This window comes from Rana temporaria, chromosome 5, assembly GCF_905171775.1.
Source record: "Rana temporaria chromosome 5, aRanTem1.1, whole genome shotgun sequence".
NCBI classification, from domain to species: domain Eukaryota; kingdom Metazoa; phylum Chordata; class Amphibia; order Anura; family Ranidae; genus Rana; species Rana temporaria.
In genome coordinates this window covers 108,427,282-108,454,250 of record NC_053493.1, presented here as the reverse complement: position 1 = coordinate 108,454,250, position 26,969 = coordinate 108,427,282, and the positions used below count along the sequence as shown (strand labels likewise).

Genomic DNA, 26,969 nt, shown 5'->3' with positions numbered 1-26,969 from the left:
AGCCAAATTTGCATGTCTATGCAAATTAGGCTGTCTTGGAGTCACCATGAGTTGAGCAGCATCTGTGTTCTGCCAGGCAGGGACCTCTTTTTTTTTTAGTATATGGGTTAGTTACACTCTGGCAGGGGAGACACCATGATCATGAAAAAAGCTTGAGTTCCTTTGATTCGGAAAGGCACGTAGACGGTGTTAATGTTGTTGTTGGTGGTGGTGGTGGTCAATGCAGTCTAGAAAACAATTTGATGGTCTTGGTCCACCTACGCATATATTTGCCCCCAATTCCATGGCCGTGCGCCTTATATTGTTCTGATAAAAGCCGATTGTTACGCATGCCTGCTGATTCCTGCCCCCATGCAGACAGCCAAATTTGCATGTCTATGCAAATTAGACTGTCTTGGAGTCACCATGAGTTGAACAGCATCTGTGTTCTGCCAGGCAGGGACTTCTTTTTAGTATATGGGTTAGTTACACTCTGGTTTCTCTTCAGAATGAAAAAATCTTTCGCCTTTTACTAAAGATTTCCGTGGAGAGGAACAACCATGAGTTTCGGTGAATTTTTTGATGCCTGGTTAATGCCGGGCTTCCTTAATATGGTGAAAAAAAGCTTGAGTTCCTTTGATTCGGAAAGGCATGTAGACGGTGTTAATGTTGTTGTTGTTGGTGGTGGTGGTGGTGGTCAATGCAGTCTAGAAAACAATTTAATGGTCTTGGTCCACCTACGCATATATTTGCCCCCAATTCCATGGCCGTGCGCCTTATATTGTTCTGATAAAAGCCGATTGTTACGCATGCCTGCTGATTCCTGCCCCCATGCAGACAGCCAAATTTGCATGTCTATGCAAATTAGGCTGTCTTGGAGTCACCATGAGTTGAGCAGCATCTGTGTTCTGCCAGGCAGGGACCTCTTTTTTTTTTTAGTATATGGGTTAGTTACACTCTGGCAGGGGAGACACCATGATCATGAAAAAAGCTTGAGTTCCTTTGATTCGGAAAGGCACGTAGACGGTGTTAATGTTGTTGTTGGTGGTGGTCAATGCAGTCTAGAAAACAATTTGATGGTCTTGGTCCACCTACGCATATATTTGCCCCCAATTCCATGGCCGTGCGCCTTATATTGTTCTGATAAAAGCCGATTGTTACGCATGCCTGCTGATTCCTGCCCCCATGCAGACAGCCAAATTTGCATGTCTATGCAAATTAGGCTGTCTTGGAGTCACCATGAGTTGAACAGCATCTGTGTTCTGCCAGGCAGGGACCTCTTTTTAGAGTATGGGTTAGTTACACTCTGGTTTCTCTTCAGAACGAAAAAATCTTTCGCCTTTTACTAAAGATTTCCGTGGAGAGGAACAACCATGAGTTTCGGTGAATTTTTTGATGCCTGGTTAATGCCGGGCTTCCTTAATATGGTGAAAAAAAGCTTGAGTTCCTTTGATTCGGAAAGGCATGTAGACGGTGTTAATGTTGTTGTTGTTGGTGGTGGTGGTGGTCAATGCAGTCTAGAAAACAATTTGATGGTCTTGGTCCACCTACGCATATATTTGCCCCCAATTCCATGGCCGTGCGCCTTATATTGTTCTGATAAAAGCCGATTGTTACGCATGCCTGCTGATTCCTGCCCCCATGCAGACAGCCAAATTTGCATGTCTATGCAAATTAGGCTGTCTTGGAGTCACCATGAATTGAACAGCATCTGTGTTCTGCCAGGCAGGGACCTCTTTTTAGTGTATGGGTTAGTTACACTCTGGTTTCTCTTCAGAACGAAAAAATCTTTCGCCTTTTACTAAAGATTTCCGTGGAGAGGAACAACCATGAGTTTCGGTGAATTTTTTGATGCCTGGTTAATGCCGGGCTTCCTTAATATGGTGAAAAAAAGCTTGAGTTCCTTTGATTCGGAAAGGCATGTAGACGGTGTTAATGTTGTTGTTGTTGGTGGTGGTGGTGGTGGTCAATGCAGTCTAGAAAACAATTTGATGGTCTTGGTCCACCTACGCATATATTTGCCCCCAATTCCATGGCCGTGCGCCTTATATTGTTCTGATAAAAGCCGATTGTTACGCATGCCTGCTGATTCCTGCCCCCATGCAGACAGCCAAATTTGCATGTCTATGCAAATTAGACTGTCTTGGAGTCACCATGAGTTGAACAGCATCTGTGTTCTGCCAGGCAGGGACTTCTTTTTTTTTAGTATATGGGTTAGTTACACTCTGGTTTCTATTCAGAACGAAAAAATCTTTCGCCTTTTACTAAAGATTTCCGTGGAGAGGAACAACCATGAGTTTCGGTGAATTTTTTGATGCCTGGTTAATGCCGGGCTTCCTTAATATGGTGAAAAAAAGCTTGAGTTCCTTTGATTGGGAAAGGCACATAGACGGTGTTAATGTTGTTGTTGTTGGTGGTGGTGGTGGTGGTCAATGCAGTCTAGAAAACAATTTAATGGTCTTGGTCCACCTACGCATATATTTGCCCCCAATTCCATGGCCGTGCGCCTTATATTGTTCTGATAAAAGCCAATTGTTACGCATGCCTGCTGATTCCTGCCCCCATGCAGACAGCCAAATTTGCATGTCTATGCAAATTAGGCTGTCTTGGAGTCACCATGAGTTGAGCAGCATCTGTGTTCTGCCAGGCAGGGACCTCTTTTTTTTATTAGTATATGGGTTAGTTACACTCTGGCAGGGGAGACACCATGATCATGAAAAAAGCTTGAGTTCCTTTGATTCGGAAAGGCACGTAGACGGTGTTAATGTTGTTGTTGTTGGTGGTGGTGGTGGTGGTCAATGCAGTCTAGAAAACAATTTAATGGTCTTGGTCCACCTACGCATATATTTGCCCCCAATTCCATGGCCGTGCGCCTTATATTGTTCTGATAAAAGCCGATTGTTACGCATGCCTGCTGATTCCTGCCCCCATGCAGACAGCCAAATTTGCATGTCTATGCAAATTAGGCTGTCTTGGAGTCACCATGAGTTGAGCAGCATCTGTGTTCTGCCAGGCAGGGACCTCTTTTTTTTATTAGTATATGGGTTAGTTACACTCTGGCAGGGGAGACACCATGATCATGAAAAAAGCTTGAGTTCCTTTGATTCGGAAAGGCACGTAGACGGTGTTAATGTTGTTGTTGGTGGTGGTCAATGCAGTCTAGAAAACAATTTGATGGTCTTGGTCCACCTACGCATATATTTGCCCCCAATTCCATGGCCGTGCGCCTTATATTGTTCTGATAAAAGCCGATTGTTACGCATGCCTGCTGATTCCTGCCCCCATGCAGACAGCCAAATTTGCATGTCTATGCAAATTAGGCTGTCTTGGAGTCACCATGAGTTGAACAGCATCTGTGTTCTGCCAGGCAGGGACCTCTTTTTAGAGTATGGGTTAGTTACACTCTGGTTTCTCTTCAGAACGAAAAAATCTTTCGCCTTTTACTAAAGATTTCCGTGGAGAGGAACAACCATGAGTTTCGGTGAATTTTTTGATGCCTGGTTAATGCCGGGCTTCCTTAATATGGTGAAAAAAAGCTTGAGTTCCTTTGATTCGGAAAGGCATGTAGACGGTGTTAATGTTGTTGTTGTTGGTGGTGGTGGTGGTCAATGCAGTCTAGAAAACAATTTGATGGTCTTGGTCCACCTACGCATATATTTGCCCCCAATTCCATGGCCGTGCGCCTTATATTGTTCTGATAAAAGCCGATTGTTACGCATGCCTGCTGATTCCTGCCCCCATGCAGACAGCCAAATTTGCATGTCTATGCAAATTAGGCTGTCTTGGAGTCACCATGAGTTGAACAGCATCTGTGTTCTGCCAGGCAGGGACCTCTTTTTAGTGTATGGGTTAGTTACACTCTGGTTTCTCTTCAGAACGAAAAAATCTTTCGCCTTTTACTAAAGATTTCCGTGGAGAGGAACAACCATGAGTTTCGGTGAATTTTTTGATGCCTGGTTAATGCCGGGCTTCCTTAATATGGTGAAAAAAAGCTTGAGTTCCTTTGATTCGGAAAGGCATGTAGACGGTGTTAATGTTGTTGTTGTTGGTGGTGGTGGTGGTGGTCAATGCAGTCTAGAAAACAATTTGATGGTCTTGGTCCACCTACGCATATATTTGCCCCCAATTCCATGGCCGTGCGCCTTATATTGTTCTGATAAAAGCCGATTGTTACGCATGCCTGCTGATTCCTGCCCCCATGCAGACAGCCAAATTTGCATGTCTATGCAAATTAGACTGTCTTGGAGTCACCATGAGTTGAACAGCATCTGTGTTCTGCCAGGCAGGGACTTCTTTTTTTTAGTATATGGGTTAGTTACACTCTGGTTTCTCTTCAGAACGAAAAAATCTTTCGCCTTTTACTAAAGATTTCCGTGGAGAGGAACAACCATGAGTTTCGGTGAATTTTTTGATGCCTGGTTAATGCCGGGCTTCCTTAATATGGTGAAAAAAAGCTTGAGTTCCTTTGATTGGGAAAGGCACATAGACGGTGTTAATGTTGTTGTTGTTGGTGGTGGTGGTGGTGGTCAATGCAGTCTAGAAAACAATTTAATGGTCTTGGTCCACCTACGCATATATTTGCCCCCAATTCCATGGCCGTGCGCCTTATATTGTTCTGATAAAAGCCGATTGTTACGCATGCCTGCTGATTCCTGCCCCCATGCAGACAGCCAAATTTGCATGTCTATGCAAATTAGGCTGTCTTGGAGTCACCATGAGTTGAGCAGCATCTGTGTTCTGCCAGGCAGGGACCTCTTTTTTTTATTAGTATATGGGTTAGTTACACTCTGGCAGGGGAGACACCATGATCATGAAAAAAGCTTGAGTTCCTTTGATTCGGAAAGGCACGTAGACGGTGTTAATGTTGTTGTTGGTGGTGGTGGTGGTGGTGGTCAATGCAGTCTAGAAAACAATTTGATGGTCTTGGTCCACCTACGCATATATTTGCCCCCAATTCCATGGCCGTGCGCCTTATATTGTTCTGATAAAAGCCGATTGTTACGCATGCCTGCTGATTCCTGCCCCCATGCAGACAGCCAAATTTGCATGTCTATGCAAATTAGACTGTCTTGGAGTCACCATGAGTTGAACAGCATCTGTGTTCTGCCAGGCAGGGACTTCTTTTTAGTATATGGGTTAGTTACACTCTGGTTTCTCTTCAGAACGAAAAAATCTTTCGCCTTTTACTAAAGATTTCCGTGGAGAGGAACAACCATGAGTTTCGGTGAATTTTTTGATGCCTGGTTAATGCCGGGCTTCCTTAATATGGTGAAAAAAAGCTTGAGTTCCTTTGATTCGGAAAGGCACGTAGACGGTGTTAATGTTGTTGTTGTTGGTGGTGGTGGTGGTGGTCAATGCAGTCTAGAAAACAATTTAATGGTCTTGGTCCACCTACGCATATATTTGCCCCCAATTCCATGGCCGTGCGCCTTATATTGTTCTGATAAAAGCCGATTGTTACGCATGCCTGCTGATTCCTGCCCCCATGCAGACAGCCAAATTTGCATGTCTATGCAAATTAGGCTGTCTTGGAGTCACCATGAGTTGAGCAGCATCTGTGTTCTGCCAGGCAGGGACCTCTTTTTTTTTTAGTATATGGGTTAGTTACACTCTGGCAGGGGAGACACCATGATCATGAAAAAAGCTTGAGTTCCTTTGATTCGGAAAGGCACGTAGACGGTGTTAATGTTGTTGTTGGTGGTGGTGGTGGTGGTCAATGCAGTCTAGAAAACAATTTGATGGTCTTGGTCCACCTACGCATATATTTGCCCCCAATTCCATGGCCGTGCGCCTTATATTGTTCTGATAAAAGCCGATTGTTACGCATGCCTGCTGATTCCTGCCCCCATGCAGACAGCCAAATTTGCATGTCTATGCAAATTAGACTGTCTTGGAGTCACCATGAGTTGAACAGCATCTGTGTTCTGCCAGGCAGGGACTTCTTTTTAGTATATGGGTTAGTTACACTCTGGTTTCTCTTCAGAACGAAAAAATCTTTCGCCTTTTACTAAAGATTTCCGTGGAGAGGAACAACCATGAGTTTCGGTGAATTTTTTGATGCCTGGTTAATGCCGGGCTTCCTTAATATGGTGAAAAAAAGCTTGAGTTCCTTTGATTCGGAAAGGCACGTAGACGGTGTTAATGTTGTTGTTGGTGGTGGTGGTGGTGGTGGTCAATGCAATCTAGAAAACAATTTAATGGTCTTGGTCCACCTACGCATATATTTGCCCCCAATTCCATGGCCGTGCGCCTTATATTGTTCTGATAAAAGCCGATTGTTACGCATGCCTGCTGATTCCTGCCCCCATGCAGACAGCCAAATTTGCATGTCTATGCAAATTAGACTGTCTTGGAGTCACCATGAGTTGAACAGCATCTGTGTTCTGCCAGGCAGGGACTTCTTTTTTTAGTATATGGGTTAGTTACACTCTGGTTTCTCTTCAGAACGAAAAAATCTTTCGCCTTTTACTAAAGATTTCCGTGGAGAGGAACAACCATGAGTTTCGGTGAATTTTTTGATGTCTGGTTAATGCCGGGCTTCCTTAATATGGTGAAAAAAAGCTTGAGTTCCTTTGATTGGGAAAGGCACGTAGACGGTGTTAATGTTGTTGTTGTTGGTGGTGGTGGTGGTGGTCAATGCAGTCTAGAAAACAATTTAATGGTCTTGGTCCACCTACGCATATATTTGCCCCCAATTCCATGGCCGTGCGCCTTATATTGTTCTGATAAAAGCCGATTGTTACGCATGCCTGCTGATTCCTGCCCCCATGCAGACAGCCAAATTTGCATGTCTATGCAAATTAGACTGTCTTGGAGTCACCATGAGTTGAACAGCATCTGTGTTCTGCCAGGCAGGGACTTCTTTTTAGTATATGGGTTAGTTACACTCTGGTTTCTCTTCAGAACGAAAAAATCTTTCGCCTTTTACTAAAGATTTCCGTGGAGAGGAACAACCATGAGTTTCGGTGAATTTTTTGATGCCTGGTTAATGCCGGGCTTCCTTAATATGGTGAAAAAAAGCTTGAGTTCCTTTGATTCGGAAAGGCACGTAGACGGTGTTAATGTTGTTGTTGGTGGTGGTGGTGGTGGTGGTCAATGCAGTCTAGAAAACAATTTGATGGTCTTGGTCCACCTACGCATATATTTGCCCCCAATTCCATGGCCGTGCGCCTTATATTGTTCTGATAAAAGCCGATTGTTACGCATGCCTGCTGATTCCTGCCCCCATGCAGACAGCCAAATTTGCATGTCTATGCAAATTAGACTGTCTTGGAGTCACCATGAGTTGAACAGCATCTGTGTTCTGCCAGGCAGGGACTTCTTTTTAGTATATGGGTTAGTTACACTCTGGTTTCTCTTCAGAACGAAAAAATCTTTCGCCTTTTACTAAAGATTTCCGTGGAGAGGAACAACCATGAGTTTCGGTGAATTTTTTGATGCCTGGTTAATGCCGGGCTTCCTTAATATGGTGAAAAAAAGCTTGAGTTCCTTTGATTCGGAAAGGCACGTAGACGGTGTTAATGTTGTTGTTGGTGGTGGTGGTGGTGGTGGTCAATGCAGTCTAGAAAACAATTTGATGGTCTTGGTCCACCTACGCATATATTTGCCCCCAATTCCATGGCCGTGCGCCTTATATTGTTCTGATAAAAGCCGATTGTTACGCATGCCTGCTGATTCCTGCCCCCATGCAGACAGCCAAATTTGCATGTCTATGCAAATTAGACTGTCTTGGAGTCACCATGAGTTGAACAGCATCTGTGTTCTGCCAGGCAGGGACTTCTTTTTTAGTATATGGGTTAGTTACACTCTGGTTTCTCTTCAGAACGAAAAAATCTTTCGCCTTTTACTAAAGATTTCCGTGGAGAGGAACAACCATGAGTTTCGGTGAATTTTTTGATGTCTGGTTAATGCCGGGCTTCCTTAATATGGTGAAAAAAAGCTTGAGTTCCTTTGATTGGGAAAGGCACGTAGACGGTGTTAATGTTGTTGTTGTTGGTGGTGGTGGTGGTGGTCAATGCAGTCTAGAAAACAATTTAATGGTCTTGGTCCACCTACGCATATATTTGCCCCCAATTCCATGGCCGTGCGCCTTATATTGTTCTGATAAAAGCCGATTGTTACGCATGCCTGCTGATTCCTGCCCCCATGCAGACAGCCAAATTTGCATGTCTATGCAAATTAGACTGTCTTGGAGTCACCATGAGTTGAACAGCATCTTTGTTCTGCCAGGCAGGGACTTCTTTTTAGTATATGGGTTAGTTACACTCTGGTTTCTCTTCAGAACGAAAAAATCTTTCGCCTTTTACTAAAGATTTCCGTGGAGAGGAACAACCATGAGTTTCGGTGAATTTTTTGATGCCTGGTTAATGCCGGGCTTCCTTAATATGGTGAAAAAAAGCTTGAGTTCCTTTGATTCGGAAAGGCACGTAGACGGTGTTAATGTTGTTGTTGGTGGTGGTGGTGGTGGTGGTCAATGCAATCTAGAAAACAATTTAATGGTCTTGGTCCACCTACGCATATATTTGCCCCCAATTCCATGGCCGTGCGCCTTATATTGTTCTGATAAAAGCCGATTGTTACGCATGCCTGCTGATTCCTGCCCCCATGCAGACAGCCAAATTTGCATGTCTATGCAAATTAGACTGTCTTGGAGTCACCATGAGTTGAACAGCATCTGTGTTCTGCCAGGCAGGGACTTCTTTTTTTAGTATATGGGTTAGTTACACTCTGGTTTCTCTTCAGAACGAAAAAATCTTTCGCCTTTTACTAAAGATTTCCGTGGAGAGGAACAACCATGAGTTTCGGTGAATTTTTTGATGCCTGGTTAATGCCGGGCTTCCTTAATATGGTGAAAAAAAGCTTGAGTTCCTTTGATTGGGAAAGGCACGTAGACGGTGTTAATGTTGTTGTTGTTGGTGGTGGTGGTGGTGGTCAATGCAGTCTAGAAAACAATTTAATGGTCTTGGTCCACCTACGCATATATTTGCCCCCAATTCCATGGCCGTGCGCCTTATATTGTTCTGATAAAAGCCGATTGTTACGCATGCCTGCTGATTCCTGCCCCCATGCAGACAGCCAAATTTGCATGTCTATGCAAATTAGGCTGTCTTGGAGTCACCATGAGTTGAGCAGCATCTGTGTTCTGCCAGGCAGGGACCTCTTTTTTTTTTAGTATATGGGTTAGTTACACTCTGGCAGGGGAGACACCATGATCATGAAAAAAGCTTGAGTTCCTTTGATTCGGAAAGGCACGTAGACGGTGTTAATGTTGTTGTTGGTGGTGGTGGTGGTCAATGCAGTCTAGAAAACAATTTGATGGTCTTGGTCCACCTACGCATATATTTGCCCCCAATTCCATGGCCGTGCGCCTTATATTGTTCTGATAAAAGCCGATTGTTACGCATGCCTGCTGATTCCTGCCCCCATGCAGACAGCCAAATTTGCATGTCTATGCAAATTAGACTGTCTTGGAGTCACCATGAGTTGAACAGCATCTGTGTTCTGCCAGGCAGGGACTTCTTTTTAGTATTTGGGTTAGTTACACTCTGGTTTCTCTTCAGAACGAAAAAATCTTTCGCCTTTTACTAAAGATTTCCGTGGAGAGGAACAACCATGAGTTTCGGTGAATTTTTTGATGCCTGGTTAATGCCGGGCTTCCTTAATATGGTGAAAAAAAGCTTGAGTTCCTTTGATTCGGAAAGGCACGTAGACGGTGTTAATGTTGTTGTTGTTGGTGGTGGTGGTGGTGGTCAATGCAGTCTAGAAAACAATTTAATGGTCTTGGTCCACCTACGCATATATTTGCCCCCAATTCCATGGCCGTGCGCCTTATATTGTTCTGATAAAAGCCGATTGTTACGCATGCCTGCTGATTCCTGCCCCCATGCAGACAGCCAAATTTGCATGTCTATGCAAATTAGGCTGTCTTGGAGTCACCATGAGTTGAGCAGCATCTGTGTTCTGCCAGGCAGGGACCTCTTTTTTTTATTAGTATATGGTGGTGGTGGTGGTGGTGGTCAATGCAATCTAGAAAACAATTTAATGGTCTTGGTCCACCTACGCATATATTTGCCCCCAATTCCATGGCCGTGCGCCTTATATTGTTCTGATAAAAGCCGATTGTTACGCATGCCTGCTGATTCCTGCCCCCATGCAGACAGCCAAATTTGCATGTCTATGCAAATTAGACTGTCTTGGAGTCACCATGAGTTGAACAGCATCTGTGTTCTGCCAGGCAGGGACTTCTTTTTAGTATATGGGTTAGTTACACTCTGGTTTCTCTTCAGAACGAAAAAATCTTTCGCCTTTTACTAAAGATTTCCGTGGAGAGGAACAACCATGAGTTTCGGTGAATTTTTTGATGCCTGGTTAATGCCGGGCTTCCTTAATATGGTGAAAAAAAGCTTGAGTTCCTTTGATTGGGAAAGGCACGTAGACGGTGTTAATGTTGTTGTTGTTGGTGGTGGTGGTGGTGGTCAATGCAGTCTAGAAAACAATTTAATGGTCTTGGTCCACCTACGCATATATTTGCCCCCAATTCCATGGCCGTGCGCCTTATATTGTTCTGATAAAAGCCGATTGTTACGCATGCCTGCTGATTCCTGCCCCCATGCAGACAGCCAAATTTGCATGTCTATGCAAATTAGGCTGTCTTGGAGTCACCATGAGTTGAGCAGCATCTGTGTTCTGCCAGGCAGGGACCTCTTTTTTTTTTAGTATATGGGTTAGTTACACTCTGGCAGGGGAGACACCATGATCATGAAAAAAGCTTGAGTTCCTTTGATTCGGAAAGGCACGTAGACGGTGTTAATGTTGTTGTTGGTGGTGGTGGTGGTCAATGCAGTCTAGAAAACAATTTGATGGTCTTGGTCCACCTACGCATATATTTGCCCCCAATTCCATGGCCGTGCGCCTTATATTGTTCTGATAAAAGCCGATTGTTACGCATGCCTGCTGATTCCTGCCCCCATGCAGACAGCCAAATTTGCATGTCTATGCAAATTAGACTGTCTTGGAGTCACCATGAGTTGAACAGCATCTGTGTTCTGCCAGGCAGGGACTTCTTTTTAGTATATGGGTTAGTTACACTCTGGTTTCTCTTCAGAACGAAAAAATCTTTCGCCTTTTACTAAAGATTTCCGTGGAGAGGAACAACCATGAGTTTCGGTGAATTTTTTGATGCCTGGTTAATGCCGGGCTTCCTTAATATGGTGAAAAAAAGCTTGAGTTCCTTTGATTCGGAAAGGCACGTAGACGGTGTTAATGTTGTTGTTGTTGGTGGTGGTGGTGGTGGTCAATGCAGTCTAGAAAACAATTTAATGGTCTTGGTCCACCTACGCATATATTTGCCCCCAATTCCATGGCCGTGCGCCTTATATTGTTCTGATAAAAGCCGATTGTTACGCATGCCTGCTGATTCCTGCCCCCATGCAGACAGCCAAATTTGCATGTCTATGCAAATTAGGCTGTCTTGGAGTCACCATGAGTTGAGCAGCATCTGTGTTCTGCCAGGCAGGGACCTCTTTTTTTTATTAGTATATGGGTTAGTTACACTCTGGCAGGGGAGACACCATGATCATGAAAAAAGCTTGAGTTCCTTTGATTCGGAAAGGCACGTAGACGGTGTTAATGTTGTTGTTGGTGGTGGTCAATGCAGTCTAGAAAACAATTTGATGGTCTTGGTCCACCTACGCATATATTTGCCCCCAATTCCATGGCCGTGCGCCTTATATTGTTCTGATAAAAGCCGATTGTTACGCATGCCTGCTGATTCCTGCCCCCATGCAGACAGCCAAATTTGCATGTCTATGCAAATTAGGCTGTCTTGGAGTCACCATGAGTTGAACAGCATCTGTGTTCTGCCAGGCAGGGACCTCTTTTTAGAGTATGGGTTAGTTACACTCTGGTTTCTCTTCAGAACGAAAAAATCTTTCGCCTTTTACTAAAGATTTCCGTGGAGAGGAACAACCATGAGTTTCGGTGAATTTTTTGATGCCTGGTTAATGCCGGGCTTCCTTAATATGGTGAAAAAAAGCTTGAGTTCCTTTGATTCGGAAAGGCATGTAGACGGTGTTAATGTTGTTGTTGTTGGTGGTGGTGGTGGTCAATGCAGTCTAGAAAACAATTTGATGGTCTTGGTCCACCTACGCATATATTTGCCCCCAATTCCATGGCCGTGCGCCTTATATTGTTCTGATAAAAGCCGATTGTTACGCATGCCTGCTGATTCCTGCCCCCATGCAGACAGCCAAATTTGCATGTCTATGCAAATTAGGCTGTCTTGGAGTCACCATGAATTGAACAGCATCTGTGTTCTGCCAGGCAGGGACCTCTTTTTAGTGTATGGGTTAGTTACACTCTGGTTTCTCTTCAGAACGAAAAAATCTTTCGCCTTTTACTAAAGATTTCCGTGGAGAGGAACAACCATGAGTTTCGGTGAATTTTTTGATGCCTGGTTAATGCCGGGCTTCCTTAATATGGTGAAAAAAAGCTTGAGTTCCTTTGATTCGGAAAGGCATGTAGACGGTGTTAATGTTGTTGTTGTTGGTGGTGGTGGTGGTGGTCAATGCAGTCTAGAAAACAATTTGATGGTCTTGGTCCACCTACGCATATATTTGCCCCCAATTCCATGGCCGTGCGCCTTATATTGTTCTGATAAAAGCCGATTGTTACGCATGCCTGCTGATTCCTGCCCCCATGCAGACAGCCAAATTTGCATGTCTATGCAAATTAGACTGTCTTGGAGTCACCATGAGTTGAACAGCATCTGTGTTCTGCCAGGCAGGGACTTCTTTTTAGTATATGGGTTAGTTACACTCTGGTTTCTCTTCAGAACGAAAAAATCTTTCGCCTTTTACTAAAGATTTCCGTGGAGAGGAACAACCATGAGTTTCGGTGAATTTTTTGATGCCTGGTTAATGCCGGGCTTCCTTAATATGGTGAAAAAAAGCTTGAGTTCCTTTGATTCGGAAAGGCACGTAGACGGTGTTAATGTTGTTGTTGGTGGTGGTGGTGGTGGTGGTCAATGCAATCTAGAAAACAATTTAATGGTCTTGGTCCACCTACGCATATATTTGCCCCCAATTCCATGGCCGTGCGCCTTATATTGTTCTGATAAAAGCCGATTGTTACGCATGCCTGCTGATTCCTGCCCCCATGCAGACAGCCAAATTTGCATGTCTATGCAAATTAGACTGTCTTGGAGTCACCATGAGTTGAACAGCATCTGTGTTCTGCCAGGCAGGGACTTCTTTTTAGTATATGGGTTAGTTACACTCTGGTTTCTCTTCAGAACGAAAAAATCTTTCGCCTTTTACTAAAGATTTCCGTGGAGAGGAACAACCATGAGTTTCGGTGAATTTTTTGATGCCTGGTTAATGCCGGGCTTCCTTAATATGGTGAAAAAAAGCTTGAGTTCCTTTGATTGGGAAAGGCACGTAGACGGTGTTAATGTTGTTGTTGTTGGTGGTGGTGGTGGTGGTCAATGCAGTCTAGAAAACAATTTAATGGTCTTGGTCCACCTACGCATATATTTGCCCCCAATTCCATGGCCGTGCGCCTTATATTGTTCTGATAAAAGCCAATTGTTACGCATGCCTGCTGATTCCTGCCCCCATGCAGACAGCCAAATTTGCATGTCTATGCAAATTAGGCTGTCTTGGAGTCACCATGAGTTGAGCAGCATCTGTGTTCTGCCAGGCAGGGACCTCTTTTTTTTTTAGTATATGGGTTAGTTACACTCTGGCAGGGGAGACACCATGATCATGAAAAAAGCTTGAGTTCCTTTGATTCGGAAAGGCACGTAGACGGTGTTAATGTTGTTGTTGGTGGTGGTGGTGGTCAATGCAGTCTAGAAAACAATTTGATGGTCTTGGTCCACCTACGCATATATTTGCCCCCAATTCCATGGCCGTGCGCCTTATATTGTTCTGATAAAAGCCGATTGTTACGCATGCCTGCTGATTCCTGCCCCCATGCAGACAGCCAAATTTGCATGTCTATGCAAATTAGACTGTCTTGGAGTCACCATGAGTTGAACAGCATCTGTGTTCTGCCAGGCAGGGACTTCTTTTTAGTATATGGGTTAGTTACACTCTGGTTTCTCTTCAGAACGAAAAAATCTTTCGCCTTTTACTAAAGATTTCCGTGGAGAGGAACAACCATGAGTTTCGGTGAATTTTTTGATGCCTGGTTAATGCCGGGCTTCCTTAATATGGTGAAAAAAAGCTTGAGTTCCTTTGATTCGGAAAGGCACGTAGACGGTGTTAATGTTGTTGTTGTTGGTGGTGGTGGTGGTGGTCAATGCAGTCTAGAAAACAATTTAATGGTCTTGGTCCACCTACGCATATATTTGCCCCCAATTCCATGGCCGTGCGCCTTATATTGTTCTGATAAAAGCCGATTGTTACGCATGCCTGCTGATTCCTGCCCCCATGCAGACAGCCAAATTTGCATGTCTATGCAAATTAGGCTGTCTTGGAGTCACCATGAGTTGAGCAGCATCTGTGTTCTGCCAGGCAGGGACCTCTTTTTTTTATTAGTATATGGGTTAGTTACACTCTGGCAGGGGAGACACCATGATCATGAAAAAAGCTTGAGTTCCTTTGATTCGGAAAGGCACGTAGACGGTGTTAATGTTGTTGTTGGTGGTGGTGGTCAATGCAGTCTAGAAAACAATTTGATGGTCTTGGTCCACCTACGCATATATTTGCCCCCAATTCCATGGCCGTGCGCCTTATATTGTTCTGATAAAAGCCGATTGTTACGCATGCCTGCTGATTCCTGCCCCCATGCAGACAGCCAAATTTGCATGTCTATGCAAATTAGGCTGTCTTGGAGTCACCATGAGTTGAACAGCATCTGTGTTCTGCCAGGCAGGGACTTCTTTTTAGTATATGGGTTAGTTACACTCTGGTTTCTCTTCAGAACGAAAAAATCTTTCGCCTTTTACTAAAGATTTCCGTGGAGAGGAACAACCATGAGTTTCGGTGAATTTTTTGATGCCTGGTTAATGCCGGGCTTCCTTAATATGGTGAAAAAAAGCTTGAGTTCCTTTGATTCGGAAAGGCATGTAGACGGTGTTAATGTTGTTGTTGTTGGTGGTGGTGGTGGTGGTCAATGCAGTCTAGAAAACAATTTGATGGTCTTGGTCCACCTACGCATATATTTGCCCCCAATTCCATGGCCGTGCGCCTTATATTGTTCTGATAAAAGCCGATTGTTACGCATGCCTGCTGATTCCTGCCCCCATGCAGACAGCCAAATTTGCATGTCTATGCAAATTAGACTGTCTTGGAGTCACCATGAGTTGAACAGCATCTGTGTTCTGCCAGGCAGGGACCTCTTTTTAGTGTATGGGTTAGTTACACTCTGGTTTCTCTTCAGAACGAAAAAATCTTTCGCCTTTTACTAAAGATTTCCGTGGAGAGGAACAACCATGAGTTTCGGTGAATTTTTTGATGCCTGGTTAATGCCGGGCTTCCTTAATATGGTGAAAAAAAGCTTGAGTTCCTTTGATTCGGAAAGGCATGTAGACGGTGTTAATGTTGTTGTTGTTGGTGGTGGTGGTGGTGGTCAATGCAGTCTAGAAAACAATTTGATGGTCTTGGTCCACCTACGCATATATTTGCCCCCAATTCCATGGCCGTGCGCCTTATATTGTTCTGATAAAAGCCGATTGTTACGCATGCCTGCTGATTCCTGCCCCCATGCAGACAGCCAAATTTGCATGTCTATGCAAATTAGACTGTCTTGGAGTCACCATGAGTTGAACAGCATCTGTGTTCTGCCAGGCAGGGACTTCTTTTTTAGTATATGGGTTAGTTACACTCTGGTTTCTCTTCAGAACGAAAAAATCTTTCGCCTTTTACTAAAGATTTCCGTGGAGAGGAACAACCATGAGTTTCGGTGAATTTTTTGATGCCTGGTTAATGCCGGGCTTCCTTAATATGGTGAAAAAAAGCTTGAGTTCCTTTGATTCGGAAAGGCACGTAGACGGTGTTAATGTTGTTGTTGTTGGTGGTGGTGGTGGTGGTCAATGCAGTCTAGAAAACAATTTAATGGTCTTGGTCCACCTACGCATATATTTGCCCCCAATTCCATGGCCGTGCGCCTTATATTGTTCTGATAAAAGCCGATTGTTACGCATGCCTGCTGATTCCTGCCCCCATGCAGACAGCCAAATTTGCATGTCTATGCAAATTAGGCTGTCTTGGAGTCACCATGAGTTGAGCAGCATCTGTGTTCTGCCAGGCAGGGACCTCTTTTTTTTATTAGTATATGGGTTAGTTACACTCTGGCAGGGGAGACACCATGATCATGAAAAAAGCTTGAGTTCCTTTGATTCGGAAAGGCACGTAGACGGTGTTAATGTTGTTGTTGTTGGTGGTGGTGGTGGTGGTCAATGCAGTCTAGAAAACAATTTAATGGTCTTGGTCCACCTACGCATATATTTGCCCCCAATTCCATGGCCGTGCGCCTTATATTGTTCTGATAAAAGCCGATTGTTACGCATGCCTGCTGATTCCTGCCCCCATGCAGACAGCCAAATTTGCATGTCTATGCAAATTAGGCTGTCTTGGAGTCACCATGAGTTGAGCAGCATCTGTGTTCTGCCAGGCAGGGACCTCTTTTTTTTATTAGTATATGGGTTAGTTACACTCTGGCAGGGGAGACACCATGATCATGAAAAAAGCTTGAGTTCCTTTGATTCGGAAAGGCACGTAGACGGTGTTAATGTTGTTGTTGTTGGTGGTGGTGGTCAATGCAGTCTAGAAAACAATTTGATGGTCTTGGTCCACCTACGCATATATTTGCCCCCAATTCCATGGCCGTGCGCCTTATATTGTTCTGATAAAAGCCGATTGTTACGCATGCCTGCTGATTCCTGCCCCCATGCAGACAGCCAAATTTGCATGTCTATGCAAATTAGACTGTCTTGGAGTCACCATGAGTTGAACAGCATCTGTGTTCTGCCAGGCAGGGACTTCTTTTTAGTATATGGGTTAGTTACACTCTGGTTTCTCTTCAGAACGAAAAAATCTTTCGCCTTTTACTAAAGATTTCCGTGGAGAGGAACAACCATGAGTTTCGGTGAATTTTTTGATGCCTGGTTAATGCCGGGCTTCCTTAATATGGTGAAAAAAAGCTTGAGTTCCTTTGATTCGGAAAGGCATGTAGACGGTGTTAATGTTGTTGTTGTTGGTGGTGGTGGTGGTCAATGCAGTCTAGAAAACAATTTAATGGTCTTGGTCCACCTACGCATATATTTGCCCCCAATTCCATGGCCGTGCGCCTTATATTGTTCTGATAAAAGCCGATTGTTACGCATGCCTGCTGATTCCTGCCCCCATGCAGACAGCCAAATTTGCATGTCTATGCAAATTAGGCTGTCTTGGAGTCACCATGAGTTGAACAGCATCTGTGTTCTGCCAGGCAGGGACCTCTTTTTAGTGTATGGGTTAGTTACACTCTGGTTTCTCTTCAGAACGAAAAAATCTTTCGCCTTTTACTAAAGATTTCCGTGGAGAGGAACAACCATGAGTTTCGGTGAATTTTTTGATGCCTGGTTAATGCCGGGCTTCCTTAATATGGTGAAAAAAAGCTTGAGTTCCTTTGATTCGGAAAGGCATGTAGACGGTGTTAATGTTGTTGTTGTTGGTGGTGGTGGTGGTGGTCAATGCAGTCTAGAAAACAATTTGATGGTCTTGGTCCACCTACGCATATATTTGCCCCCAATTCCATGGCCGTGCGCCTTATATTGTTCTGATAAAAGCCGATTGTTACGCATGCCTGCTGATTCCTGCCCCCATGCAGACAGCCAAATTTGCATGTCTATGCAAATTAGACTGTCTTGGAGTCACCATGAGTTGAACAGCATCTGTGTTCTGCCAGGCAGGGACTTCTTTTTAGTATATGGGTTAGTTACACTCTGGTTTCTCTTCAGAATGAAAAAATCTTTCGCCTTTTACTAAAGATTTCCGTGGAGAGGAACAACCATGAGTTTCGGTGAATTTTTTGATGCCTGGTTAATGCCGGGCTTCCTTAATATGGTGAAAAAAAGCTTGAGTTCCTTTGATTCGGAAAGGCACGTAGACGGTGTTAATGTTGTTGTTGTTGGTGGTGGTGGTGGTGGTCAATGCAGTCTAGAAAACAATTTAATGGTCTTGGTCCACCTACGCATATATTTGCCCCCAATTCCATGGCCGTGCGCCTTATATTGTTCTGATAAAAGCCGATTGTTACGCATGCCTGCTGATTCCTGCCCCCATGCAGACAGCCAAATTTGCATAGACATGCAAATTTGGCTGTCTTGGAGTCACCATGAGTTGAACAGCATCTGTGTTCTGCCAGGCAGGGACTTCTTTTTAGTATATGGGTTAGTTACACTCTGGTTTCTCTTCAGAACGAAAAAATCTTTCGCCTTTTACTAAAGATTTCCGTGGAGAGGAACAACCATGAGTTTCGGTGAATTTTTTGATGCCTGGTTAATGCCGGGCTTCCTTAATATGGTGAAAAAAAGCTTGAGTTCCTTTGATTCGGAAAGGCACGTAGACGGTGTTAATGTTGTTGTTGTTGGTGGTGGTGGTGGTGGTCAATGCAGTCTAGAAAACAATTTAATGGTCTTGGTCCACCTACGCATATATTTGCCCCCAATTCCATGGCCGTGCGCCTTATATTGTTCTGATAAAAGCCGATTGTTACGCATGCCTGCTGATTCCTGCCCCCATGCAGACAGCCAAATTTGCATGTCTATGCAAATTTGGCTGTCTTGGAGTCACCATGAGTTGAACAGCATCTGTGTTCTGCCAGGCAGGGACTTCTTTTTAGTATATGGGTTAGTTACACTCTGGTTTCTCTTCAGAATGAAAAAATCTTTCGCCTTTTACTAAAGATTTCCGTGGAGAGGAACAACCATGAGTTTCGGTGAATTTTTTGATGCCTGGTTAATGCCGGGCTTCCTTAATATGGTGAAAAAAAGCTTGAGTTCCTTTGATTCGGAAAGGCACGTAGACGGTGTTAATGTTGTTGTTGTTGGTGGTGGTGGTGGTGGTCAATGCAGTCTAGAAAACAATTTAATGGTCTTGGTCCACCTACGCATATATTTGCCCCCAATTCCATGGCCGTGCGCCTTATATTGTTCTGATAAAAGCCGATTGTTACGCATGCCTGCTGATTCCTGCCCCCATGCAGACAGCCAAATTTGCATGTCTATGCAAATTTGGCTGTCTTGGAGTCACCATGAGTTGAACAGCATCTGTGTTCTGCCAGGCAGGGACTTCTTTTTAGTATATGGGTTAGTTACACTCTGGTTTCTCTTCAGAATGAAAAAATCTTTCGCCTTTTACTAAAGATTTCCGTGGAGAGGAACAACCATGAGTTTCGGTGAATTTTTTGATGCCTGGTTAATGCCGGGCTTCCTTAATATGGTGAAAAAAAGCTTGAGTTCCTTTGATTCGGAAAGGCACGTAGACGGTGTTAATGTTGTTGTTGTTGGTGGTGGTGGTGGTGGTCAATGCAGTCTAGAAAACAATTTAATGGTCTTGGTCCACCTACGCATATATTTGCCCCCAATTCCATGGCCGTGCGCCTTATATTGTTCTGATAAAAGCCGATTGTTACGCATGCCTGCTGATTCCTGCCCCCATGCAGACAGCCAAATTTGCATGTCTATGCAAATTTGGCTGTCTTGGAGTCACCATGAGTTGAACAGCATCTGTGTTCTGCCAGGCAGGGACTTCTTTTTAGTATATGGGTTAGTTACACTCTGGTTTCTCTTCAGAACGAAAAAATCTTTCGCCTTTTACTAAAGATTTCCGTGGAGAGGAACAACCATGAGTTTCGGTGAATTTTTTGATGCCTGGTTAATGCCGGGCTTCCTTAATATGGTGAAAAAAAGCTTGAGTTCCTTTGATTCGGAAAGGCACGTAGACGGTGTTAATGTTGTTGTTGTTGGTGGTGGTGGTGGTGGTCAATGCAGTCTAGAAAACAATTTAATGGTCTTGGTCCACCTACGCATATATTTGCCCCCAATTCCATGGCCGTGCGCCTTATATTGTTCTGATAAAAGCCGATTGTTACGCATGCCTGCTGATTCCTGCCCCCATGCAGACAGCCAAATTTGCATGTCTATGCAAATTAGGCTGTCTTGGAGTCACCATGAGTTGAGCAGCATCTGTGTTCTGCCAGGCAGGGACCTCTTTTTTTTTAGTATATGGGTTAGTTACACTCTGGTTTCTCTTCAGAACGAAAAAATCTTTCGCCTTTTACTAAAGATTTCCGTGGAGAGGAACAACCATGAGTTTCGGTGAATTTTTTGATGCCTGGTTAATGCCGGGCTTCCTTAATATGGTGAAAAAAAGCTTGAGTTCCTTTGATTCGGAAAGGCACGTAGACGGTGTTAATGTTGTTGTTGTTGGTGGTGGTGGTGGTGGTCAATGCAGTCTAGAAAACAATTTAATGGTCTTGGTCCACCTACGCATATATTTGCCCCCAATTCCATGGCCGTGCGCCTTATATTGTTCTGATAAAAGCCGATTGTTACGCATGCCTGCTGATTCCTGCCCCCATGCAGACAGCCAAATTTGCATGTCTATGCAAATTAGACTGTCTTGGAGTCACCATGAGTTGAACAGCATCTGTGTTCTGCCAGGCAGGGACCTCTTTTTAGTATATGGGTTAGTTACACTCTGGTTTCTCTTCAGAACGAAAAAATCTTTCGCCTTTTACTAAAGATTTCCGTGGAGAGGAACAACCATGAGTTTCGGTGAATTTTTTGATGCCTGGTTAATGCTGGGCTTCCTTAATATGGTGAAAAAAAGCTTGAGTTCCTTTGATTCGGAAAGGCATGTAGACGGTGTTAATGTTGTTGTTGGTGGTGGTGGTGGTGGTCAATGCAGTCTAGAAAACAATTTAATGGTCTTGGTCCACCTACGCATATATTTGCCCCCAATTCCATGGCCGTGCGCCTTATATTGTTCTGATAAAAGCCGATTGTTACGCATGCCTGCTGATTCCTGCCCCCATGCAGACAGCCAAATTTGCATGTCTATGCAAATTAGACTGTCTTGGAGTCACCATGAGTTGAACAGCATCTGTGTTCTGCCAGGCAGGGACTTCTTTTTAGTATATGGGTTAGTTACACTCTGGTTTCTCTTCAGAACGAAAAAATCTTTCGCCTTTTACTAAAGATTTCCGTGGAGAGGAACAACCATGAGTTTCGGTGAATTTTTTGATGCCTGGTTAATGCCGGGCTTCCTTAATATGGTGAAAAAAAGCTTGAGTTCCTTTGATTCGGAAAGGCATGTAGACGGTGTTAATGTTGTTGTTGGTGGTGGTGGTGGTGGTCAATGCAGTCTAGAAAACAATTTGATGGTCTTGGTCCACCTACGCATATATTTGCCCCCAATTCCATGGCCGTGCGCCTTATATTGTTCTGATAAAAGCCGATTGTTACGCATGCCTGCTGATTCCTGCCCCCATGCAGACAGCCAAATTTGCATGTCTATGCAAATTAGACTGTCTTGGAGTCACCATGAGTTGAACAGCATCTGTGTTCTGCCAGGCAGGGACTTCTTTTTTTTTTTAGTATATGGGTTAGTTACACTCTGGTTTCTCTTCAGAACGAAAAAATCTTTCGCCTTTTACTAAAGATTTCCGTGGAGAGGAACAACCATGAGTTTCGGTGAATTTTTTGATGCCTGGTTAATGCCGGGCTTCCTTAATATGGTGAAAAAAAGCTTGAGTTCCTTTGATTCGGAAAGGCACGTAGACGGTGTTAATGTTGTTGTTGGTGGTGGTGGTGGTCAATGCAGTCTAGAAAACAATTTGATGGTCTTGGTCCACCTACGCATATATTTGCCCCCAATTCCATGGCCGTGCGCCTTATATTGTTCTGATAAAAGCCGATTGTTACGCATGCCTGCTGATTCCTGCCCCCATGCAGACAGCCAAATTTGCATGTCTATGCAAATTAGACTGTCTTGGAGTCACCATGAGTTGAACAGCATCTGTGTTCTGCCAGGCAGGGACTTCTTTTTAGTATATGGGTTAGTTACACTCTGGTTTCTCTTCAGAACGAAAAAATCTTTCGCCTTTTACTAAAGATTTCCGTGGAGAGGAACAACCATGAGTTTCGGTGAATTTTTTGATGCCTGGTTAATGCCGGGCTTCCTTAATATGGTGAAAAAAAGCTTGAGTTCCTTTGATTCGGAAAGGCACGTAGACGGTGTTAATGTTGTTGTTGGTGGTGGTGGTGGTGGTCAATGCAGTCTAGAAAACAATTTGATGGTCTTGGTCCACCTACGCATATATTTGCCCCCAATTCCATGGCCGTGCGCCTTATATTGTTCTGATAAAAGCCGATTGTTACGCATGCCTGCTGATTCCTGCCCCCATGCAGACAGCCAAATTTGCATGTCTATGCAAATTAGACTGTCTTGGAGTCACCATGAGTTGAACAGCATCTGTGTTCTGCCAGGCAGGGACCTCTTTTTAGTATATGGGTTAGTTACACTCTGGTTTCTCTTCAGAACGAAAAAATCTTTCGCCTTTTACTAAAGATTTCCGTGGAGAGGAACAACCATGAGTTTCGGTGAATTTTTTGATGCCTGGTTAATGCCGGGCTTCCTTAATATGGTGAAAAAAAGCTTGAGTTCCTTTGATTCGGAAAGGCACGTAGACGGTGTTAATGTTGTTGTTGTTGGTGGTGGTGGTGGTGGTCAATGCAGTCTAGAAAACAATTTGATGGTCTTGGTCCACCTACGCATATATTTGCCCCCAATTCCATGGCCGTGCGCCTTATATTGTTCTGATAAAAGCCGATTGTTACGCATGCCTGCTGATTCCTGCCCCCATGCAGACAGCCAAATTTGCATGTCTATGCAAATTAGGCTGTCTTGGAGTCACCATGAGTTGAACAGCATCTGTGTTCTGCCAGGCAGGGACCTCTTTTTAGTGTATGGGTTAGTTACACTCTGGTTTCTCTTCAGAACGAAAAAATCTTTCGCCTTTTACTAAAGATTTCCGTGGAGAGGAACAACCATGAGTTTCGGTGAATTTTTTGATGCCTGGTTAATGCCGGGCTTCCTTAATATGGTGAAAAAAAGCTTGAGTTCCTTTGATTCGGAAAGGCATGTAGACGGTGTTAATGTTGTTGTTGTTGGTGGTGGTGGTGGTCAATGCAGTCTAGAAAACAATTTGATGGTCTTGGTCCACCTACGCATATATTTGCCCCCAATTCCATGGCCGTGCGCCTTATATTGTTCTGATAAAAGCCGATTGTTACGCATGCCTGCTGATTCCTGCCCCCATGCAGACAGCCAAATTTGCATGTCTATGCAAATTAGGCTGTCTTGGAGTCACCATGAGTTGAACAGCATCTGTGTTCTGCCAGGCAGGGACCTCTTTTTAGTATATGGGTTAGTTACACTCTGGTTTCTCTTCAGAACGAAAAAATCTTTCGCCTTTTACTAAAGATTTCCGTGGAGAGGAACAACCATGAGTTTCGGTGAATTTTTTGATGCCTGGTTAATGCCGGGCTTCCTTAATATGGTGAAAAAAAAGCTTGAGTTCCTTTGATTCGGAAAGGCATGTAGACGGTGTTAATGTTGTTGTTGTTGGTGGTGGTGGTGGTCAATGCAGTCTAGAAAACAATTTAATGGTCTTGGTCCACCTACGCATATATTTGCCCCCAATTCCATGGCCGTGCGCCTTATATTGTTCTGATAAAAGCCGATTGTTACGCATGCCTGCTGATTCCTGCCCCCATGCAGACAGCCAAATTTGCATGTCTATGCAAATTAGACTGTCTTGGAGTCACCATGAGTTGAACAGCATCTGTGTTCTGCCAGGCAGGGACCTCTTTTTAGTATATGGGTTAGTTACACTCTGGTTTCTCTTCAGAACGAAAAAATCTTTCGCCTTTTACTAAAGATTTCCGTGGAGAGGAACAACCATGAGTTTCGGTGAATTTTTTGATGCCTGGTTAATGCTGGGCTTCCTTAATATGGTGAAAAAAAGCTTGAGTTCCTTTGATTCGGAAAGGCACGTAGACGGTGTTAATGTTGTTGTTGTTGGTGGTGGTGGTGGTGGTCAATGCAGTCTAGAAAACAATTTGATGGTCTTGGTCCACCTACGCATATATTTGCCCCCAATTCCATGGCCGTGCGCCTTATATTGTTCTGATAAAAGCCGATTGTTACGCATGCCTGCTGATTCCTGCCCCCATGCAGACAGCCAAATTTGCATGTCTATGCAAATTAGACTGTCTTGGAGTCACCATGAGTTGAACAGCATCTGTGTTCTGCCAGGCAGGGACTTCTTTTTAGTATATGGGTTAGTTACACTCTGGTTTCTCTTCAGAACGAAAAAATCTTTCGCCTTTTACTAAAGATTTCCGTGGAGAGGAACAACCATGAGTTTCGGTGAATTTTTTGATGCCTGGTTAATGCTGGGCTTCCTTAATATGGTGAAAAAAAGCTTGAGTTCCTTTGATTCGGAAAGGCACGTAGACGGTGTTAATGTTGTTGTTGTTGGTGGTGGTGGTGGTCAATGCAGTCTAGAAAACAATTTAATGGTCTTGGTCCACCTACGCATATATTTGCCCCCAATTCCATGGCCGTGCGCCTTATATTGTTCTGATAAAAGCCGATTGTTACGCATGCCTGCTGATTCCTGCCCCCATGCAGACAGCCAAATTTGCATGTCTATGCAAATTAGGCTGTCTTGGAGTCACCATGAGTTGAACAGCATCTGTGTTCTGCCAGGCAGGGACTTCTTTTTAGTATATGGGTTAGTTACACTCTGGTTTCTCTTCAGAACGAAAAAATCTTTCGCCTTTTACTAAAGATTTCCGTGGAGAGGAACAACCATGAGTTTCGGTGAATTTTTTGATGCCTGGTTAATGCCGGGCTTCCTTAATATGGTGAAAAAAAGCTTGAGTTCCTTTGATTGGGAAAGGCACGTAGACGGTGTTAATGTTGTTGTTGTTGGTGGTGGTGGTGGTGGTCAATGCAGTCTAGAAAACAATTTAATGGTCTTGGTCCACCTACGCATATATTTGCCCCCAATTCCATGGCCGTGCGCCTTATATTGTTCTGATAAAAGCCGATTGTTACGCATGCCTGCTGATTCCTGCCCCCATGCAGACAGCCAAATTTGCATGTCTATGCAAATTAGACTGTCTTGGAGTCACCATGAGTTGAACAGCATCTGTGTTCTGCCAGGCAGGGACTCTTTTTTAGTATATGGGTTAGTTACACTCTGGTTTCTCTTCAGAATGAAAAAATCTTTCGCCTTTTACTAAAGATTTCCGTGGAGAGGAACAACCATGAGTTTCGGTGAATTTTTTGATGCCTGGTTAATGCCGGGCTTCCTTAATATGGTGAAAAAAAGCTTGAGTTCCTTTGATTCGGAAAGGCACGTAGACGGTGTTAATGTTGTTGTTGTTGGTGGTGGTGGTGGTCAATGCAGTCTAGAAAACAATTTAATGGTCTTGGTCCACCTACGCATATATTTGCCCCCAATTCCATGGCCGTGCGCCTTATATTGTTCTGATAAAAGCCGATTGTTACGCATGCCTGCTGATTCCTGCCCCCATGCAGACAGCCAAATTTGCATGTCTATGCAAATTAGGCTGTCTTGGAGTCACCATGAGTTGAACAGCATCTGTGTTCTGCCAGGCAGGGACCTCTTTTTAGTTATGGGTTAGTTACACTCTGGTTTCTCTTCAGAACGAAAAAATCTTTCGCCTTTTACTAAAGATTTCCGTGGAGAGGAACAACCATGAGTTTCGGTGAATTTTTTGATGCCTGGTTAATGCCGGGCTTCCTTAATATGGTGAAAAAAAGCTTGAGTTCCTTTGATTCGGAAAGGCATGTAGACGGTGTTAATGTTGTTGTTGTTGGTGGTGGTGGTCAATGCAGTCTAGAAAACAATTTAATGGTCTTGGTCCACCTACGCATATATTTGCCCCCAATTCCATGGCCGTGCGCCTTATATTGTTCTGATAAAAGCCGATTGTTACGCATGCCTGCTGATTCCTGCCCCCATGCAGACAGCCAAATTTGCATGTCTATGCAAATTAGACTGTCTTGGAGTCACCATGAGTTGAACAGCATCTGTGTTCTGCCAGGCAGGGACCTCTTTTTAGTATATGGGTTAGTTACACTCTGGTTTCTCTTCAGAACGAAAAAATCTTTCGCCTTTTACTAAAGATTTCCGTGGAGAGGAACAACCATGAGTTTCGGTGAATTTTTTGATGCCTGGTTAATGCTGGGCTTCCTTAATATGGTGAAAAAAAGCTTGAGTTCCTTTGATTCGGAAAGGCACGTAGACGGTGTTAATGTTGTTGTTGTTGGTGGTGGTGGTGGTCAATGCAGTCTAGAAAACAATTTGATGGTCTTGGTCCACCTACGCATATATTTGCCCCCAATTCCATGGCCGTGCGCCTTATATTGTTCTGATAAAAGCCGATTGTTACGCATGCCTGCTGATTCCTGCCCCCATGCAGACAGCCAAATTTGCATGTCTATGCAAATTAGACTGTCTTGGAGTCACCATGAGTTGAACAGCATCTGTGTTCTGCCAGGCAGGGACTTCTTTTTAGTATATGGGTTAGTTACACTCTGGTTTCTCTTCAGAACGAAAAAATCTTTCGCCTTTTACTAAAGATTTCCGTGGAGAGGAACAACCATGAGTTTCGGTGAATTTTTTGATGCCTGGTTAATGCTGGGCTTCCTTAATATGGTGAAAAAAAGCTTGAGTTCCTTTGATTCGGAAAGGCACGTAGACGGTGTTAATGTTGTTGTTGTTGGTGGTGGTGGTGGTCAATGCAGTCTAGAAAACAATTTGATGGTCTTGGTCCACCTACGCATATATTTGCCCCCAATTCCATGGCCGTGCGCCTTATATTGTTCTGATAAAAGCCGATTGTTACGCATGCCTGCTGATTCCTGCCCCCATGCAGACAGCCAAATTTGCATGTCTATGCA

General features: G+C 44.0%; 48 non-coding genes across 48 annotated transcripts; all 48 read left to right on the top strand.

Moving 5' to 3' along the window:
- Positions 1–467: 467 nt before the first annotated feature.
- LOC120942468 lies at positions 468–582 on the top strand. Its single transcript, XR_005750161.1, has one exon. It is a non-coding gene; the product is annotated as a U5 spliceosomal RNA (small nuclear RNA).
- Positions 583–1,280: 698 nt separating this feature from the next.
- On the top strand, positions 1,281–1,395 carry LOC120942422. The gene has a single exon (XR_005750117.1). It is a non-coding gene; the product is annotated as a U5 spliceosomal RNA (small nuclear RNA).
- A 341-nt stretch (positions 1,396–1,736) lies between these two features.
- Positions 1,737–1,851, top strand: LOC120942421. The gene has a single exon (XR_005750116.1). It is a non-coding gene; the product is annotated as a U5 spliceosomal RNA (small nuclear RNA).
- Positions 1,852–2,199: 348 nt separating this feature from the next.
- LOC120942476 lies at positions 2,200–2,314 on the top strand. The gene has a single exon (XR_005750169.1). It is a non-coding gene; the product is annotated as a U5 spliceosomal RNA (small nuclear RNA).
- A 1,064-nt stretch (positions 2,315–3,378) lies between these two features.
- LOC120942420 lies at positions 3,379–3,493 on the top strand. The gene has a single exon (XR_005750115.1). It is a non-coding gene; the product is annotated as a U5 spliceosomal RNA (small nuclear RNA).
- Positions 3,494–3,834: 341 nt separating this feature from the next.
- LOC120942419 lies at positions 3,835–3,949 on the top strand. The gene has a single exon (XR_005750114.1). It is a non-coding gene; the product is annotated as a U5 spliceosomal RNA (small nuclear RNA).
- A 347-nt stretch (positions 3,950–4,296) lies between these two features.
- LOC120942418 lies at positions 4,297–4,411 on the top strand. The gene has a single exon (XR_005750113.1). It is a non-coding gene; the product is annotated as a U5 spliceosomal RNA (small nuclear RNA).
- Positions 4,412–5,121: 710 nt separating this feature from the next.
- LOC120942417 lies at positions 5,122–5,236 on the top strand. Its single transcript, XR_005750112.1, has one exon. It is a non-coding gene; the product is annotated as a U5 spliceosomal RNA (small nuclear RNA).
- Positions 5,237–5,942: 706 nt separating this feature from the next.
- Positions 5,943–6,057, top strand: LOC120942416. The gene has a single exon (XR_005750111.1). It is a non-coding gene; the product is annotated as a U5 spliceosomal RNA (small nuclear RNA).
- Positions 6,058–6,403: 346 nt separating this feature from the next.
- LOC120942459 lies at positions 6,404–6,518 on the top strand. The gene has a single exon (XR_005750152.1). It is a non-coding gene; the product is annotated as a U5 spliceosomal RNA (small nuclear RNA).
- Positions 6,519–6,862: 344 nt separating this feature from the next.
- On the top strand, positions 6,863–6,977 carry LOC120942415. The gene has a single exon (XR_005750110.1). It is a non-coding gene; the product is annotated as a U5 spliceosomal RNA (small nuclear RNA).
- Positions 6,978–7,321: 344 nt separating this feature from the next.
- On the top strand, positions 7,322–7,436 carry LOC120942414. The gene has a single exon (XR_005750109.1). It is a non-coding gene; the product is annotated as a U5 spliceosomal RNA (small nuclear RNA).
- Positions 7,437–7,781: 345 nt separating this feature from the next.
- Positions 7,782–7,896, top strand: LOC120942458. The gene has a single exon (XR_005750151.1). It is a non-coding gene; the product is annotated as a U5 spliceosomal RNA (small nuclear RNA).
- A 344-nt stretch (positions 7,897–8,240) lies between these two features.
- On the top strand, positions 8,241–8,355 carry LOC120942413. The gene has a single exon (XR_005750108.1). It is a non-coding gene; the product is annotated as a U5 spliceosomal RNA (small nuclear RNA).
- A 346-nt stretch (positions 8,356–8,701) lies between these two features.
- Positions 8,702–8,816, top strand: LOC120942412. The gene has a single exon (XR_005750107.1). It is a non-coding gene; the product is annotated as a U5 spliceosomal RNA (small nuclear RNA).
- A 703-nt stretch (positions 8,817–9,519) lies between these two features.
- Positions 9,520–9,634, top strand: LOC120942411. Its single transcript, XR_005750106.1, has one exon. It is a non-coding gene; the product is annotated as a U5 spliceosomal RNA (small nuclear RNA).
- Positions 9,635–10,245: 611 nt separating this feature from the next.
- Positions 10,246–10,360, top strand: LOC120942410. The gene has a single exon (XR_005750105.1). It is a non-coding gene; the product is annotated as a U5 spliceosomal RNA (small nuclear RNA).
- A 703-nt stretch (positions 10,361–11,063) lies between these two features.
- LOC120942409 lies at positions 11,064–11,178 on the top strand. Its single transcript, XR_005750104.1, has one exon. It is a non-coding gene; the product is annotated as a U5 spliceosomal RNA (small nuclear RNA).
- Positions 11,179–11,876: 698 nt separating this feature from the next.
- Positions 11,877–11,991, top strand: LOC120942408. Its single transcript, XR_005750103.1, has one exon. It is a non-coding gene; the product is annotated as a U5 spliceosomal RNA (small nuclear RNA).
- A 341-nt stretch (positions 11,992–12,332) lies between these two features.
- LOC120942407 lies at positions 12,333–12,447 on the top strand. The gene has a single exon (XR_005750102.1). It is a non-coding gene; the product is annotated as a U5 spliceosomal RNA (small nuclear RNA).
- Positions 12,448–12,791: 344 nt separating this feature from the next.
- LOC120942406 lies at positions 12,792–12,906 on the top strand. Its single transcript, XR_005750101.1, has one exon. It is a non-coding gene; the product is annotated as a U5 spliceosomal RNA (small nuclear RNA).
- A 344-nt stretch (positions 12,907–13,250) lies between these two features.
- Positions 13,251–13,365, top strand: LOC120942405. The gene has a single exon (XR_005750100.1). It is a non-coding gene; the product is annotated as a U5 spliceosomal RNA (small nuclear RNA).
- Positions 13,366–14,068: 703 nt separating this feature from the next.
- On the top strand, positions 14,069–14,183 carry LOC120942404. The gene has a single exon (XR_005750099.1). It is a non-coding gene; the product is annotated as a U5 spliceosomal RNA (small nuclear RNA).
- Positions 14,184–14,884: 701 nt separating this feature from the next.
- Positions 14,885–14,999, top strand: LOC120942403. Its single transcript, XR_005750098.1, has one exon. It is a non-coding gene; the product is annotated as a U5 spliceosomal RNA (small nuclear RNA).
- Positions 15,000–15,343: 344 nt separating this feature from the next.
- On the top strand, positions 15,344–15,458 carry LOC120942402. The gene has a single exon (XR_005750097.1). It is a non-coding gene; the product is annotated as a U5 spliceosomal RNA (small nuclear RNA).
- Positions 15,459–15,803: 345 nt separating this feature from the next.
- On the top strand, positions 15,804–15,918 carry LOC120942401. Its single transcript, XR_005750096.1, has one exon. It is a non-coding gene; the product is annotated as a U5 spliceosomal RNA (small nuclear RNA).
- Positions 15,919–16,988: 1,070 nt separating this feature from the next.
- LOC120942400 lies at positions 16,989–17,103 on the top strand. The gene has a single exon (XR_005750095.1). It is a non-coding gene; the product is annotated as a U5 spliceosomal RNA (small nuclear RNA).
- Positions 17,104–17,444: 341 nt separating this feature from the next.
- Positions 17,445–17,559, top strand: LOC120942399. The gene has a single exon (XR_005750094.1). It is a non-coding gene; the product is annotated as a U5 spliceosomal RNA (small nuclear RNA).
- A 344-nt stretch (positions 17,560–17,903) lies between these two features.
- Positions 17,904–18,018, top strand: LOC120942467. The gene has a single exon (XR_005750160.1). It is a non-coding gene; the product is annotated as a U5 spliceosomal RNA (small nuclear RNA).
- Positions 18,019–18,362: 344 nt separating this feature from the next.
- On the top strand, positions 18,363–18,477 carry LOC120942398. Its single transcript, XR_005750093.1, has one exon. It is a non-coding gene; the product is annotated as a U5 spliceosomal RNA (small nuclear RNA).
- Positions 18,478–18,821: 344 nt separating this feature from the next.
- LOC120942466 lies at positions 18,822–18,936 on the top strand. The gene has a single exon (XR_005750159.1). It is a non-coding gene; the product is annotated as a U5 spliceosomal RNA (small nuclear RNA).
- A 344-nt stretch (positions 18,937–19,280) lies between these two features.
- On the top strand, positions 19,281–19,395 carry LOC120942465. The gene has a single exon (XR_005750158.1). It is a non-coding gene; the product is annotated as a U5 spliceosomal RNA (small nuclear RNA).
- Positions 19,396–19,739: 344 nt separating this feature from the next.
- Positions 19,740–19,854, top strand: LOC120942397. The gene has a single exon (XR_005750092.1). It is a non-coding gene; the product is annotated as a U5 spliceosomal RNA (small nuclear RNA).
- Positions 19,855–20,202: 348 nt separating this feature from the next.
- On the top strand, positions 20,203–20,317 carry LOC120942396. Its single transcript, XR_005750091.1, has one exon. It is a non-coding gene; the product is annotated as a U5 spliceosomal RNA (small nuclear RNA).
- A 344-nt stretch (positions 20,318–20,661) lies between these two features.
- Positions 20,662–20,776, top strand: LOC120942456. The gene has a single exon (XR_005750149.1). It is a non-coding gene; the product is annotated as a U5 spliceosomal RNA (small nuclear RNA).
- A 341-nt stretch (positions 20,777–21,117) lies between these two features.
- LOC120942395 lies at positions 21,118–21,232 on the top strand. Its single transcript, XR_005750090.1, has one exon. It is a non-coding gene; the product is annotated as a U5 spliceosomal RNA (small nuclear RNA).
- Positions 21,233–21,579: 347 nt separating this feature from the next.
- LOC120942394 lies at positions 21,580–21,694 on the top strand. Its single transcript, XR_005750089.1, has one exon. It is a non-coding gene; the product is annotated as a U5 spliceosomal RNA (small nuclear RNA).
- A 338-nt stretch (positions 21,695–22,032) lies between these two features.
- LOC120942393 lies at positions 22,033–22,147 on the top strand. The gene has a single exon (XR_005750088.1). It is a non-coding gene; the product is annotated as a U5 spliceosomal RNA (small nuclear RNA).
- Positions 22,148–22,488: 341 nt separating this feature from the next.
- Positions 22,489–22,603, top strand: LOC120942392. Its single transcript, XR_005750087.1, has one exon. It is a non-coding gene; the product is annotated as a U5 spliceosomal RNA (small nuclear RNA).
- A 344-nt stretch (positions 22,604–22,947) lies between these two features.
- LOC120942390 lies at positions 22,948–23,062 on the top strand. Its single transcript, XR_005750086.1, has one exon. It is a non-coding gene; the product is annotated as a U5 spliceosomal RNA (small nuclear RNA).
- A 341-nt stretch (positions 23,063–23,403) lies between these two features.
- On the top strand, positions 23,404–23,518 carry LOC120942389. Its single transcript, XR_005750085.1, has one exon. It is a non-coding gene; the product is annotated as a U5 spliceosomal RNA (small nuclear RNA).
- Positions 23,519–23,860: 342 nt separating this feature from the next.
- LOC120942455 lies at positions 23,861–23,975 on the top strand. The gene has a single exon (XR_005750148.1). It is a non-coding gene; the product is annotated as a U5 spliceosomal RNA (small nuclear RNA).
- A 344-nt stretch (positions 23,976–24,319) lies between these two features.
- Positions 24,320–24,434, top strand: LOC120942454. Its single transcript, XR_005750147.1, has one exon. It is a non-coding gene; the product is annotated as a U5 spliceosomal RNA (small nuclear RNA).
- Positions 24,435–24,775: 341 nt separating this feature from the next.
- On the top strand, positions 24,776–24,890 carry LOC120942388. Its single transcript, XR_005750084.1, has one exon. It is a non-coding gene; the product is annotated as a U5 spliceosomal RNA (small nuclear RNA).
- Positions 24,891–25,234: 344 nt separating this feature from the next.
- LOC120942464 lies at positions 25,235–25,349 on the top strand. The gene has a single exon (XR_005750157.1). It is a non-coding gene; the product is annotated as a U5 spliceosomal RNA (small nuclear RNA).
- Positions 25,350–25,689: 340 nt separating this feature from the next.
- LOC120942387 lies at positions 25,690–25,804 on the top strand. The gene has a single exon (XR_005750083.1). It is a non-coding gene; the product is annotated as a U5 spliceosomal RNA (small nuclear RNA).
- Positions 25,805–26,142: 338 nt separating this feature from the next.
- LOC120942453 lies at positions 26,143–26,257 on the top strand. The gene has a single exon (XR_005750146.1). It is a non-coding gene; the product is annotated as a U5 spliceosomal RNA (small nuclear RNA).
- A 341-nt stretch (positions 26,258–26,598) lies between these two features.
- On the top strand, positions 26,599–26,713 carry LOC120942452. The gene has a single exon (XR_005750145.1). It is a non-coding gene; the product is annotated as a U5 spliceosomal RNA (small nuclear RNA).
- Positions 26,714–26,969: the final 256 nt, after the last annotated feature.